The sequence below is a fragment of the Giraffa tippelskirchi genome, chromosome 4 (genome assembly GCF_054371585.1).
Source record: "Giraffa tippelskirchi isolate mGirTip1 chromosome 4, T2T-mGirTip1v1.2.pri, whole genome shotgun sequence".
Taxonomy (NCBI): Eukaryota; Metazoa; Chordata; class Mammalia; order Artiodactyla; family Giraffidae; genus Giraffa; species Giraffa tippelskirchi.
Window position 1 is genome coordinate 145,039,507 of NC_137278.1, and position 14,805 is coordinate 145,054,311.

Genomic DNA, 14,805 nt, shown 5'->3' on the forward strand with positions numbered 1-14,805 from the left:
AATGAAGCAGAAGTACATGTTTTTCTAGAACTCTCTTGTGTTTTCGATGATCCAACGAATTTTGGCAACTTGATCTCTGGTTCCTCTTCCTTTTCTAAATCCAACTTGAAGTTCTGGATGTTCACGGTTCATGTACTGTTGAAGCCTGGCTTGGAGAATTTTGAGCATTACCTTGCTAGTGTGTGAGATGAGTGAAACTGTGTGGTAGTTTGAATACTCTTTGGCATTGCCTTTCTTTGGGATTGGAACGAAAACTGACCTCTTCCAGTCCTGTGGCCACTGCTGAGTTTTCCAAATTGGCTGGCATATTGAGTGCAGCACTTTCACAACATCATCTTTCAGTATTTGAAATAGCTCAACTGGAATTCCATCACCTCCACTAGCTTTGTTTGTAGTGATGATTTCTAAGGCCCACTTGACTTCACATTCCAGGATGTATGGCTCTAGGTGAGTGATCACACCACTGTGATTATCTGGGTCGTGAAGATCTTTTTTGTACAGTTCTTCTGTGTATTCTTGCTATCTCTTAATATCTTCCGCTTCTGTTAGGTCCATACCATTTCTGTCCTTTATCGAGCCCATCTTTGCATGAAATGTTCCCTTGGTATCTCTAATTTTCTTGAAGAGATCTCTAGTCTTTCCTATTCTGTTGTTTTCCTGTATTTCTTTGCAGTGATCTCTAAGGAAGGCTTTCTTATCTCTCCTTGCTATTCTTTGGAACTCGGCATTCGATATTTAAGAAGTGGCAAATTGAAGGCACTGATGGGAACGGTGGGGTGGGATGTCTCAAGGTCAGATCAAATTTAAATCTTAAAGCCCCAAAAGTCTAGGAGAATTAAGCGATATTAGACCAGTGGTTATCAGTAACGTTTCTCAATATCATAGAAATTGGATATGTGTGTGTTTTTAAAAGTACTCTGAAAGACAGATAATATTTCCTTTCCTCAAGACCCTAAGACCTATATCCCTAGCAAGGAAAGGTCCGAGTCTACCAGAGTCTGTACTATTCTTCTTTTTTTTTTTTTTTGCTTCCAATTAAGTGTTCCCAATTTAGTACAGAAAGGTCTTTGTGTTCCTGAGGCCTCCAGAAATATTTTAAACAATCCTTAGTCATTCAAATATCCACTGTTAACAGCTTAGCTTCCACACATCACACAAAAGAAGAGACACCACCACTCCAAAGGGATGACTATTTGGGGGAGTAAGAAGATTAACCAGATATTTTACTATGTTCCTAGTGAAGACACATTTTCTCCAAGCCTCCTGGAATTTGTGAGTCCAGAATTCAACACTTACACCAAAGGTGCTCAATACTGTTTGCTGAACAGGTTGCAGAATGAAATGATTACATCAACCAGAAAGATATCCTCATTAGTTAGGGAAAATATTTGTTTTCATGCATTTCGAGAAATCAGAAGTGAAGCTCTTTACTACCAGCAGATAGATTAGAATTCAAGTTAAGGGTAAGGATTCCAGAACAAATCACACTCATTTCTATGAATGGAGAAATGTCACAAACATTTATTTTAACATAGATATCCAGATTTTATAATACAGATTTTATTTTAATATAGATATCCACAAGGATGGGGGAACACTTTTTAAACAGAACTTTAGTCTGTTTCAACATAAGGCTGAATTCAGAAATAAACAGAATTAGTCTTCTATGAGAGAAGGAACAAATGACTACACAAATTTTTATTTCATTTTAGTGTTACCTTCCTGAGATTTTAATGACAAAGCTTAATATGATTGCCCCAAATGCATTTGAAACCATAATAAGAGTGCCATAATTTCAGACTGTGGGTTTATAATTTGCATTACATTCGAAGTGAAATTTCAAGACCAGGGCACTCCTAATGGAAAATTTCCTAATAAATGTGCCACAAGTTCAGAGGAGAAAAATTAACCAACTAACAAAAGACAGTGGAAGCACAGACACTTAACATAGTTTTCTCTAATAATTTTATTATCTTAATCTAAGCAGCAGTTTATGTTAGCTAATGCCCACACTGGTGTACGTAGCTAGTTGTCTAATTTAATAGTTCTTCCTGTTACACTCTAGCCGCCTCAGTTTATTTACAGATGCACTTAGTACCCAATAAAATAAAAACCACTTGGAAAAATAAAAGGCACACCACACTTTGGAAGCCATAAACAATGCTTACATTTGGCTTTTTCACACATTATTCCACTTACTAGTATAATTATTAGGTCGATAAGCACTTTTTAAAATAAAGTAGCTTTGAAACATGCTTGCCTTGGCGGTTATGGATACACGTCAGTATCTAAAAACAGCCCACACGTTTGCATTCTTGGACATTAATACACACCAAATGAATGGATAAAGGCAATGAGGACTGAAGTTAGCAGTAATTAGGCTGCTAGAATAAGGTGAGCATATGTGGAAAACACAAAAAGTGGGCAGGTAATTCTTACGATCAATCCTGAGTTTCAAAGTAGGATCTTCATATTTTTAAAATTCTTTCCTTGTCAATACCAAGTAATTCCACCAAGGATGTTACAATAGAGATTATGTTAGTCCTACAATATGCCTATTCTAATTTTCTCTTGTGCTCTTAGCTCACAATTAAATATATTATATAATTCTTAGAAGTCTATCAATTGGGAGACAAACTGCAGGGTATAAGACTTTCAAAATCAAAGAAGAAACCTTAGCTAAAATATGAGCTCTCAAGCATTACATTAAAAACAACAACAACAACTACTACTACTACTTTCCAGGCACTAACATACACTCATGAATCTCCACTACTTTCAAACATTTAACTGGACTCGAATTAGGTGGTTCTCCCATACCTTTAAAGACTTAATCACCCTCAGCAGTGCCTTCCACCCTAAGTTTGTGTCAAAAAGAACTTGGCAGAGACTGTTTCTATATTAACTGCTTCAAAGTAACATTTTCAGACCCTGATGTCCTCACCAAAGACACAAAGTAATAAAGAATAAACTATTTAAGACCCATTTCTCAGAAAATTTGAAATCAGAAAATCTCTGAAACCTAAAGTTTAATTTAGCGGCAAAACCTGACCTAACATAAAATTTTCATACCGCAAGATTTCACCTAAGCACTGATGTGAAGCTATTTACAGTTTTTATTTATCCCATTTACTGTAATTATTCATGCTTCACTTTAGAACTATTAAGTGCTTGATTACTCTTGATAAAATTCGAAACAAATCTTTCTCCAAAGTTCTGAATTCCTAATTACCTGGCACCAAGGGTTATAAGTAAAGTATTATGGACCTATAATCCATTTCACAAGCATATACTACAGTAAAATACTCTTGAACATACTTTGCACTTTTCTAATTTCTGTGTTGTCTACCTGGGGTTCACTGTTAGCCTAAAACTTACATATCCCTTCAGTATCATGTACACTTTCACCTCATTTTCAAGGTCATCTTCGACTACTAAAGTCTAAGAGTTTTCACTTCTTCCTTTGATTCTATGAACACTCATTTATATCACTCATTTGGGTATTATCTGGAACTTCCATTTACATTTTGTGATGATTAAATTTTCATGTCTTTGCTAAGAACCTTTTGTGCATAATAACTCAATTTAATCATAACATACAGTAACTGAGAACAACTAGCTCCCAATTACAAGCAGTCAGATGAATGAGTCCTCAAGAGACAGATGCCCTAAATAATGAGGGATTATAGCTGGAAATAAATGTAACACCTAAAAAAAATCAGCGTAAGAAATAGCCTATGATCAGAATTGATAAGGACAAACCATTGAACACTGTATTCTCTCAACTAAAATTACACAATTTGTCAGACTAGCCATCATCAAAAATCTACAAACAATAAATGTTGGAGAGGGTGTGGAGAAAAGGGAATGCTACTGAACCGTTAGTGGAAATGTAAACTGATACAGCCACTGTGGAAAACAGTACGGAGATTCCTTAAAAAACTAGGAACAGAACTACCAAATGACCCAACAATCCCACTACTGGGCATATACCCTGAGAAAACCATAACTGAAAAAGACACATGTACCCCAATGTTCACTGCAGCACTATTTACAATAGCTAGAACATGGAAGCAACCTAGATGTCCATCGACAGATGAATGGATAAGGAAGTTGTGGTACATATATACAATGGAATATTACTCAGCCATAAAAGGGAATGCATTTGAGTCAGCTCTAGTGAGGTAGATGAACCTAGAGTCTGTTATACAGACTGAAGTCGGTCAGAAAGAGAAAAACTAATGTCGTATATTAACGCATATATATAGAATCTAGAAATATAGTACTGATGAACCTATTTGCAGGGCAGGAATAGAGACGCAGACATAGGAAACAGACTTTGGACACAGCAAGGGAAGGAGGGGAGACAAACTGAGAGTAAAAACAGCAAAAGTACTCTCAACTCACACACACAGTGATGAAACTTTTACTCTAATTTTATAACTTCTAACTGATAGATAATACTGATTTATCCTCTACATAGGACCCTCTGGTGGACAAGATATATCAATCACTGAAGCACCATAGTGCTTTTCAAAGTGGAGTTTACATTTTGCTCAATAGCAGCCCTGCTCCTTAGAAAGATAACTTCTTAATCACCATTCTCATTCTTTTTCTATTCTACTTCCTGCCCTTTCACCTCTTCATTGTCTATTATTACCATCATTACTTTCATGTAAACAATAGAAAAGTGTTATATATGTTCTTCTGTATTTAAAAACTTGCAAATCTAATCTTTTCGTTGTTGAATGATGACCAAATATGGGACAGAGCTCTCAAAAAAAAAAAGATGTTAAGTATAAAAAAGCCTAAAATAGAGGGAATTTCAAACATTTTTTAGCCAGCAAATAAAACTATATAAGCAATAGCAAGCGGCAACTTTGTGACTAGTTTGCATGTCCAGGACATAAAATATGATCTCAGTATGTTCTCTAATTCAGAGCAGCCAGAATGGCTGACCAGTTAATTATTTAATATAGGGAGCACGAAAGCTTCCTATTAAACTCTCCTACCTTATTGCAGGATTAGCTCATGGAAGCAGGAATTGTATAATACTTAATCCCTGAAACTATCCTGAAGTTATTACCTTTTTACACTTCTCTAAACCACGTCATATCCTCTCTCTGATACAAACCTGTTCTTTCAGGTAGTGATGTTCAGACTCAATACTCTGTTTCTTCACAGAACATACCCATTATTTCCAGGGAAATAACTGGCACTAAATTTCCAAGAAACTAGGTACACTACAAACTATAACTTACGTATCTTACTTCTTCATGACCTGAAATTTATTACTTGAAGTGCATGCAGGTTAACTTTTAAAAATCCTTTAAAATTTGGAATAACCCTAAGACACGACTTTTATAAAAATGGTTGTTTAATGAGGTTTGTTCTTAAATAAACATAAAAAAGAAACAACTTTCTTCTAGAAGGTGAAAACATCATTTGTTTTGGAAAAGTATCTAAAGAACACATCAAATTCTCAGGTCAAGGAGACATTATTAAGCTCGAAAGGGGAAAAAATACATAGCTTCACTGTACGAAAGCTACTGTGCTGGGCTTAGTCGCTCAGTCATGTCCGACTCTGTGACCCCATGGACTGTGGCCTGCCAGGCTCCTCTGTCCTGGGGATTCTCCAGGCAAGAACACTGGAGTGGGTGGCCATGCCTTCTCCAGGGGATCATCCCAATCCAGGGGTCAAATCCAGGTCTCCCACATTGAAGGCGGATTCTTTACTGTCTGAGTCACCAGATGAAAGCTACTACATATCCTAAAATTGTGAAAGACAACTACTAAAAATCTATTCAAGGTTATGTCAAAACTTGAATACGGCATATGCAACCTATCTATGGTTAAGTCTTCAGATGTACAAAACAAGTATTAAAACCAGAAAGTGGCTTAAAAAATTACCTAATCTATTACTGTGATCAAAAATTTGAATGGGAGGAATTCCCTGTTGGTCCAGTAGTTAGGACTTGGTGCTTTCACTGCCAGGGAACCTGGCAGTTCAATACGTGGTTGGGGAACTAAGATTCTACAAGCAGTGAGATGCGGCAAAAAAAAAAAAAAAAGTTGCATAGACTGCTCAACAGAAAAAAAAAACAAAAAAAAAACCTGCCAAGAAACTAAACTTAAAATGATTACACATTAATAAGAGATTCCAGATAATGCACGTGAAAGCAGTGCCTCACAGGGTTCATCTATGGTTCCTATTCTTCTCTTCCCCAACAAAAATATGTTCAATATATTGTAAAACACGGAAAAATGAGTAATACACACAAATAAGTAATAACCAGACACACAGATGGGTATATCTTAATAGTCTTTCAAATAAATGTTGATATTCTCTTTTGATGCTATACCAACCTCTATTAGCTGCAATATACTGGAATGTGTAACCTTATCAATAAACGTTGTGTTCTCTATCAGATTAAGACTCAGTGGTCTAGCTAGAACTTGCATGATTTTCATGCACTGGTAACTTAGAAAATAATGGCTTACAGAGTCATGTCGCTCTTCAAATATTGACATATTTTATTACACAGTATTTTAAAAACCATGTTCATTAACATCACCATATCATCAGAAAACTTTAAGATATTGAGAAGCTGTGAAGGGCACAGTGGTTAACTAACACAAATTTTACAAAATTCTAATTTTCACTTGAAAATTAGAACTTTAACCATTGCTCATAAATACTGTCAATCTTTTCCTTTTAAAGCAACAGGTTCACTTTTAGAGAAAATGTAATACCCAGGTCTGAAAAACTTCTTCAGTCTGTCGAGCATTCTTTTAAGTAAAAACAGAGTTCATTAAAAAAGTGGCTGATTCAGCTTGCAACTCAAATAATCACACAAGTGCTTTCCGTAGAGACAACCATTATACTTCAGTATGGAGTAAAAGAAAAGTATTTTAAGCATACTTTCTATTTAGTTATAGTATACTAAAATGTTGTGTACAAAGTTGACATCTGATTTTTTTTTAAACTTCTTCACCAAGTGTGTTTAGGTTTTCTTTTTTCTTTTTAAAGTGTGGGTATATGACAATGAAGAATACATACAATGACTGCTCTTACAGTGTGGTACTCTGACCTGATTTAAGATGTCAAGCTTTATCAACTTTTGCTTTTGTACATTGGTACAGCTATCAACACAGTGAAAACGCAAAGGACATCTCAGTATTACTGTAAAGAGTTTTTTACTTGTAGACTCCCTGCAAATGTCGAGGCCATCCCAGGATTCCTTCGACCATTCTTTGAAAACCACTGAGCTAGACAATTTATTTGCTCACAATCACAATTTTCTTCCTTAGTTCTCATTCACACCTTAGTAGGAATCTTAAAAATTAAGTAACCTAATCAACTTTATTTGGCACTAGCAATGCTAAAGGTGAAGAGAAGCTTTACCATAAAGAACGAGAATACTACCCATTAGTGTATTTTATAAACATTTATGAATATTACTGCACTGAATCCTCAACACCTCTAAGTACTATATGCCATCTTTCCCACCGAGGAAGCAAAGAGGTTAGGAAAACTTCAGAAAAGAGGTACAAATTTTGCCTTAAAATTCACTGCACTGGTAAAGATTACAAGTGACACTAATTTTCTTCATTATACTTTTCTGTATTCAAAGCACTTTTGTGTAATATCTCAAGTTCAACAATTTCAAAAGCAGTATAATAATAGATGCACATGTTTATATACCTCATTACCATCCTTTGTTATTATCTGTACAGTAGAGAAGTCAAGATTCCTGAGGGATTCCTGAGTTTTGCTATAGATACTGAGGAGCAGCTCAACGATAACTTACAAATCTTAGAAGCAGCAGATGTAACTATGCTAGCATAACATAGTCTCACTACAACCTTAAAACACAAGGTAACAGTTGGATGCAATATGCACACCACTTTGACACCAACAAACTATTAATTAAACAAAAAGAGCTTTTATTTATAGTTCTTATTCCCAGTATCTAAGAACTTTTAGAAACTCCATTTTTTTTAGAACACAGTGACTTGAAAAATATATTCTAATAAGGAAAAATTATAGAAAACACAGATAATTAGAATTTTGCATAACATTTTCCATTTCCTCTTTAGAAGCTTTTGCCAAAAACTGCTATTAAATGGACAAAACAGATTTTCTTTCATCTTTGTTTCTTTCCCACAAGGCAAAGAAGAGGAAAGCAACAGGTAGAAGTGATCCACCAATAGGGCAATTAGTCCACTGTAGACTTTCAAAATAAAGTTACTTAGCAAAATGCTAAGTTTTAAATACAGGAGAGAAAACTATTTTATTAAAAGTACATACTTACTGAAATAAATACTCATAGCAACTACTGAAAAACTCAAGAAAAAGCTCTATCATGTAGTAAAAGTGATGATTTCAAGAAATCAGTAGTGATCAAAATTATGTATCAGTGATCAAAATCATGTGTAACTGCTTTAAATGGATGCTCTCTTCCTTTAAAATCTTTTAGTCTACCTGTACAAGTTAAAGCCTTTCATCACCCACCGCTGGACACCACCACCTAGTGCACACACAACTACAAAATTACAAAATAGTAGAAGTACAAGTGTTAAGCATTAGGAACCAGTCCAATATAAAATTCAAAATCAGAACATTAGATAATTATTCTGTAAGTTTTTAATAGACTAAGACTCTTAATTTAAACGTGAACATATTTCTAGTACTTGAGCACCTCATATACAATTTTAGGCTTAGTAATATCCCAGAATATTGTTCTATACAGTAAATTTCAGATGGAAATTCTGCAGTTCATGTGGCAAATATACGTCCTTTTTCTTTTTTTGGCCTCAGGGTATCTTGTGGGATCTTAGTTCTCTGACCAGGGATTGAACCCAGGCCCTGTGCAGTTAAAGAGTGGAGTCCTAACTGCTGGACCGCCAGGGAATCCCCCCAGTATTTTTTCTTTTGATAACTAATTTAAGTATTATTTAAGACCCTGGTACATTTCCTCAAATTGTCGTTTCTTTCTTTTATGTTTTAAGGCTCCTTTAAAAAAGTTCAAATATCTTGATCCACTATTGATACAATGAAAAATTCTTTAAGTGATTACTGAAATAATAATCAGTTGCTATGTAGCCTTCATCTGACTAATATCGGTAATAAACACACCAGTATTAGGAAGTATGGAGCACTGATATTTCTTTTTGTTAGCGGTATACTTTGAAAAGTGATTTTAATTTATTTAAGGCAGCAAAAAGTTCCTGGTAACTTTTCTTCTATAAAATACAAATTATAAGATTAAACGGATTGGTCTTAGAATCCAGTGACCAAATAGGTTCAAACAAGCTACGAGATTAAACAGCAAGCCAGTCGTTACTGCAAATAGATAAATTCATTCTATTTCTTGTACCTACTGCTTCCATTGTATTCATAAAATTTCCAAAGGACTAATAAGTGAAAAGACTTTTAAGTTCTCAAAAGGTATCTTTTAGTACTATTGCAAAATATTTTAAGAACACTGAAAAACATTAGGTTTTCAGCACAAGGGCAAGTCATTTGCAGATGTCTAATGTTACAATGAATCACGGCATCAGCCAAAATATGTTTCTTACTTTTTCTAAAAGAAATCCAATTTGAAAAGGGTAACTCTTTTTAAGAGTCTTCAAAAATGATAGGAGAGAGAAAAAAAAAAATCAAGGCATAAATTTAGTTACAACCTTATATGGTCTTATAAAGTTTACAACCAATCTTTATCAAGATTTTCTATAGACTGAACACATGATATCACTGCCATAATAGAAGACAGCTTTTGACTATTCAGTTCATAAATACTAAGCTACTCACCGTATCAGTCAAATCTAAACACTACAGATCAATAACCACTCCCTCTTTACCAACACATAACCCAGAAACACATTATTTTAAGTCTTCAGGAAAATGACACACGCATACCAACAAGATCCTGATATTTAATAATAAGACTGTCTACTTACACTTTGGGAAGAAAGATAAATGACACCTTTGAAAAATTAACCAAATTCTATTTGTATGAGATCCATTCCCTATTTAATTTCACTGCCTTAATCAACACTGATCAAATACCTACAACAAAAGTCAAAGAAAACTGAACATGGATAATTTCTCATCCAAAGCTTAGACTTTATATTTAAAACAACATGTATAATTAGTTACTATGTTATCAATCTCCACATCCGCCTTCTACCAATCTTGAATTATATTAGAGGATGCACTTGATAACACCCTCCTTACATGGTGGCTCCTTACCATGGGTACTCTCTTTCCCTTTATACAGCTAAGAGAAAATACTGAACTGCCCCAGTACAGGATTGCTTTGAGGATAAAACTCAATCTGTAAAGTTAAAATGGCTCCAAAGCCAATGTGAAAATGGTTCTTTTTGAGGGAATACAAAGATCTCTTCAAATATCATCTCTTTTAAATATTCATTGGTTAATACCTAAATATAAATGCTAAACACTGCATGATAGGCAAGGTTCTAGGAACGAAGAGACAGTAGAGAATAAAATGGATCAAGTCCCTACCCTCATGGTACTTACATTTAATAAACCGGTATTGTCTCTATGTTAAGATACTATGCCTGTGTTTCAGGGCATACAAACAACATATGGAGTTTATAATATAGTGGGATAACAAAAAACACATAAGATAACAGACGGCAGGAAGCAATACTTGTCACAGAAAGAAGAGATGACTTTCATAGGGTGGGGGAGGGTGTTGGGGGCAGAAAGAGCAACACTGTCATGAACCCATACCACATTTTAAAATTAAGTCAGTTTATTATTGGGTTCTTCAGTTGTATTCCCATACCTGGCACATTAAAACCAAACTGGATACAGGTGTTTCAGCATGGATGGGCTCCAATAAGGCTATCATTCACGGCTCTGTGTCCTTAAGTTATCTAATCATTCTGAATATCAACTTCCTCTCTTAAAACCTGGTAAGGAAACTACCCAAAGGGTTCTTCTATACTGACTATGGTACTTATATTTTTGGAGTATGATGGGACGTCTATTCTCTACAAAATGTAATAATTCACCATAAAAACGTCGTATTTTTTCCTCAAGCTTCTCTACTATGGATAGACTACTGTCCTTCAAGTCAGCAGGACCACTGACTAGTTATCTTATCTTTTCTAGGCCTCAGTTTCCTACACTGTAAATTCAGAGGGTGGGACTGGATGATCTAAACAGCCCTTTCCGGCCCTTAAAAAGTCCCATGACTACATTATGACTCAAATACTATTCAAGGTTCAGCTTTCACCAGTGATACCAGCTTTAAGTTAAATGAAGGTCTCTCTTTTTTTATGTTACCTCTTGCTAAGATTTTGTTGAGCAAGTCCAAACAGCATTCTAATTACAAAATAAGAGGATAAAAAAAATGAATTTTCGAGTTGAAAGCTTTAAGTTTTATAAGAATTATAAATTATATTTTAGATGTTTATATTTTAGATGCTATGCTACTAGCAAAACAAAAATCCAATCAGCTTGAATTTTAAAATATTAAAATCACAATCTTCATTCAGTGTCAACTTTCTACCCCGTTAAAACGTAGATTTCCCATTACAGTAACACACAACTGCTCATTTTCACTCCGAACAAGAGCTGCAGGGCAAAAATGTTCTAAACTAGTAAGAGGGAGCAAGCGAAGAGGAAGCAAATCGTCAGCTTAAACTCAGCAAGGATAGTCTTTTCTCCAAAAGCTATCGGTGTTTTCAGAAGAAAAACTAGGATTGCTAGATTCAATGGGGGTAGTTCTAAACAATATTCATGGCGCTGACAGTCAGTGTTAGGATCAGACACACCGAAATGTCCGAAAAAGAGAAGAGAACAAACTTCCTGGATTTTCTTTCCCTCTGTAAGAGAAAGAGATTTCCTCTTGCTGACGATGGGAAAGGCCCCTTTAACAGTTTTTCTCTTCGCGGTGGCTGCTGCCAGACTAGGTGGGGCTCCCTCCGCTGCCTTCCTCCTGCCACTTCCCACAACAAATGGAGCAAACCAGCCCGGTTTCAGGCAAACTTTTCCCCTGTCAGGCTCGAGCCCGCAAGGCGCCGGGGAGTGGTTTCCCCCGAAAGCTCTCCACCCCTGCTCGGGACTGGTGGAAGCTGAGTCTCCGCAAAGGACAACTTTCTGGTTTCCCTTCTAACTTCCACTCACACCCGGGAAGGAACCGAGGCGGCCGGCAAGGGGGCTCCGGGGCGGGGAGATGAGCCTTCCGGGGAGCCGGCGAGGGACGGCGGGCAGCTGAGAGGCAGCGGCGGCCGCGGGCAGAAGAGAGCAGGCGGGTGGGGGGGTCCTCGGGCTCTCACTTCCTCCGCCATATTTCAGACATTTGACCCCTTCCGCAAAGCGCGCTGTTCCCCCGCGGCGGCGGCTCGTCCCCGCCGGGCTGGGAGGCAGCGCGCTCGCCGCCCCGGCGCCGGGCCCCAGCACCACCTGCCGCGCTCCGAGGCCGCCGTCGACGCCGCAGCCCTGGCCCCCTGACCGTCGCGCGCGCCCCGCCCGGCCCGCGCCGCACCCCACCAGCTCCCCTCAGCAGGCGCCCGGTCCCCGCCCCGCGCGGCCGCCGCCGCCGCTCTTCTCAGTGGCCACGCACGCACTCTGCGAACCTCTCGCGCTGTCACCGGGTCCCCGCGGCCAGCGTCGCCTCACGCTCCCTCCGGGTCGCTGCTCCCGGCGCCACGGCGGTCGTGCCGCTACCGCTGCTGCTGCCGCTGCCGCCGCCGCCGCCGCTCCGGCTGGTTTACACGCCTGACTCTGGGCGAGGTTTGGCGGTGTCGCCTTGACGTCAGGCGTTCAGCCTCGCTCTCGCTTCCGTCGGCGGGCGGGGCGCGCGGATGCGCGGCCCGGGAAGGGGCGGTACCGAGGGGCGGGGCGAGAGAGCCGAGGGGCGGGGCCACTCGTGCGGCCGCCGGGCCCCTTTCGCGGCGTTTCCTTCGCGGTGTTTCGCTTCCTCCTCCACCTCGCCCCGTCGGCCTCTCCTTGACTTCTGAGACTTAGTGGGTTTACACTGGTGCCAACGGCTTAGAAACCGACCGAAACTCAAAAGATGCCTTTAGTGTAAACTGTAGTTTAATCACCGACGCCACCAAACAGTTCGTACTCGCGTATTCCTTTGTGTTGGGGAAAGTGGCCCGAGAAGTAACAGCGCTGTTTCCACACCTAGAGCTCCCGTGAAGGTGCCTAGGCCAGGGCACAGTCTTTTTCATTCTTGAAATGGTTTCTCCTGAAAGGTCAGATATCTTAATCTGGGACAATTCTTTCCAAATTACCCCGTCAAACTCAGTTAATCAATCCATGATCCCGAACAACTTTGTACCTAAGTCAACTATATGAGTAAAATAAAGCGCATATTTAAATGCATGACTCGAGCGCTCTAAAAGAATTACCCATAGGGGTCTTTATGATGTGACTACTGGGCAACAGAAAGCACTTTCTGTTCCAAAGTGCCTCGTTTCAAAAAGGGTGGGGACTTAACAGTGGAATTTACCACTGTTAGAGAAAAGACTAAAATACAACTACCCTTTATACAAGATGTTAGCTTTTACGAAATTGAGTTTTGGTGAACAAAAGTATTCAAACAGCAAAGTGCAGGGAGAAGTTAGGATTGGGAGGTCATTAAAGATTTATTTTTGCTTAGTCCATAGTTTAACTGGACCCTGTTATAAAGCATTCTGGAAATAAATTTTTATGAATTTTTATAAATTTGGAAGGTTAGCGAAAATATGATTACTTTTACTCTTTTTAAGAATACTAGTAATTGAAAACTAAGTTAAAGGAATAGATAAGAATGAACTATAATTATTCTTAGTTTTTTTGTATGTAAGTGCTTTCTAGATTTTTCATGATTTAGGTTGATTGAATATGTTACGTATTTTGGTAATTTGTTTCCTTAGAAAACCCTTTTAAAATGGAGATTTCAAGGGGGGTGGGGTGCTGCAAAAAAAATAAAATAAAATAAAATAAAATGGAGATTTCAAAGGCAAGTGTCAGAGCTGATGCTGCTAAGTCACTTCAGTCGTGTCCGACTCTGTGCGACCCCACAGACGGCAGCCCACCAGGCTCCCCGTCCCTGGGATTCTCCAGGCAAGAACACTGGAGTGGGTTGCCGTTTCCTTCTCCAATGCATGAAAGTGAAAAGTGAAAGTGAAGTCGCTCAGTCGTGTCCGACTCTTCGCGCAGTCTGTAGGAATTATTGTAAATTCTGAACGAATGAATCTCCAATAAACTTAAATTTATTGACCTTTCAGTTATTGCATAAAACTTTGAAAAGTCTGAAAGCCTTAAACTGAGTTCATGGGAGCAATGTTACCTGGCTATACTGTTTTTTCCTTTCTCTCTCTCTTTTTAAACTCTTTGACCTTTGGGCAATTGATTTTCTTTATTCCCCAGCAAGAGTTGGTTTTAGAAGATTGGAGCTAGAATTATTCCCAGTTTGAGAGAATCTGTAAAATAGTTTAATTAAAATACATTTGTAAGAAAAGAAAAACATTTGTTTTCTTCTGTTAGACTGGAAATCGTTCCACTCGTATTAGGCTATTATCTGTGTGCGGAGAATGACAGACTGTACATCTTTTAAGCGTGCGTATGTGCTCAGTCACTTTAGTCGTGTCCAACTCTTTGCGACCCCATGGACTGTAGTCCACTAGGCTCCTGTGTCCATGGGATTTTCCAGGCAAAGGTCCTTTAAGCACTGAATTCATTTTTGGGCTTGTGTTCTTAAAAGCTCCTGTCACCTTGAAAACTTCACCACGATATTACACTGGCAACTTTAACAGGTCATGTGTGCAAACTGAACT

At 38.2% G+C, this 14,805-nt stretch overlaps 1 protein-coding gene across 12 annotated transcripts in view; it reads right to left on the reverse strand.

The window, feature by feature from the left end:
- The window catches only part of RAP1B (RAP1B, member of RAS oncogene family), a 45,743-nt gene extending 32,978 nt beyond the window's left edge, over window positions 1-12,765 (reverse strand). For 7 of the 12 annotated variants that reach the window (XM_081589870.1, XM_081589865.1, XM_081589866.1 and 4 more), the window contains exon 1: window positions 12,616-12,765. The gene's annotated coding sequence lies outside the window, so the exon portion shown is untranslated. Of the gene's footprint in view, window positions 1-12,606 lie in introns of all 12 variants that reach the window. The other 5 variants (XM_081589869.1, XM_081589863.1, XM_081589868.1 and 2 more) reach the window with 1 other exon arrangement.
- Window positions 12,766-14,805: the final 2,040 nt, after the last annotated feature.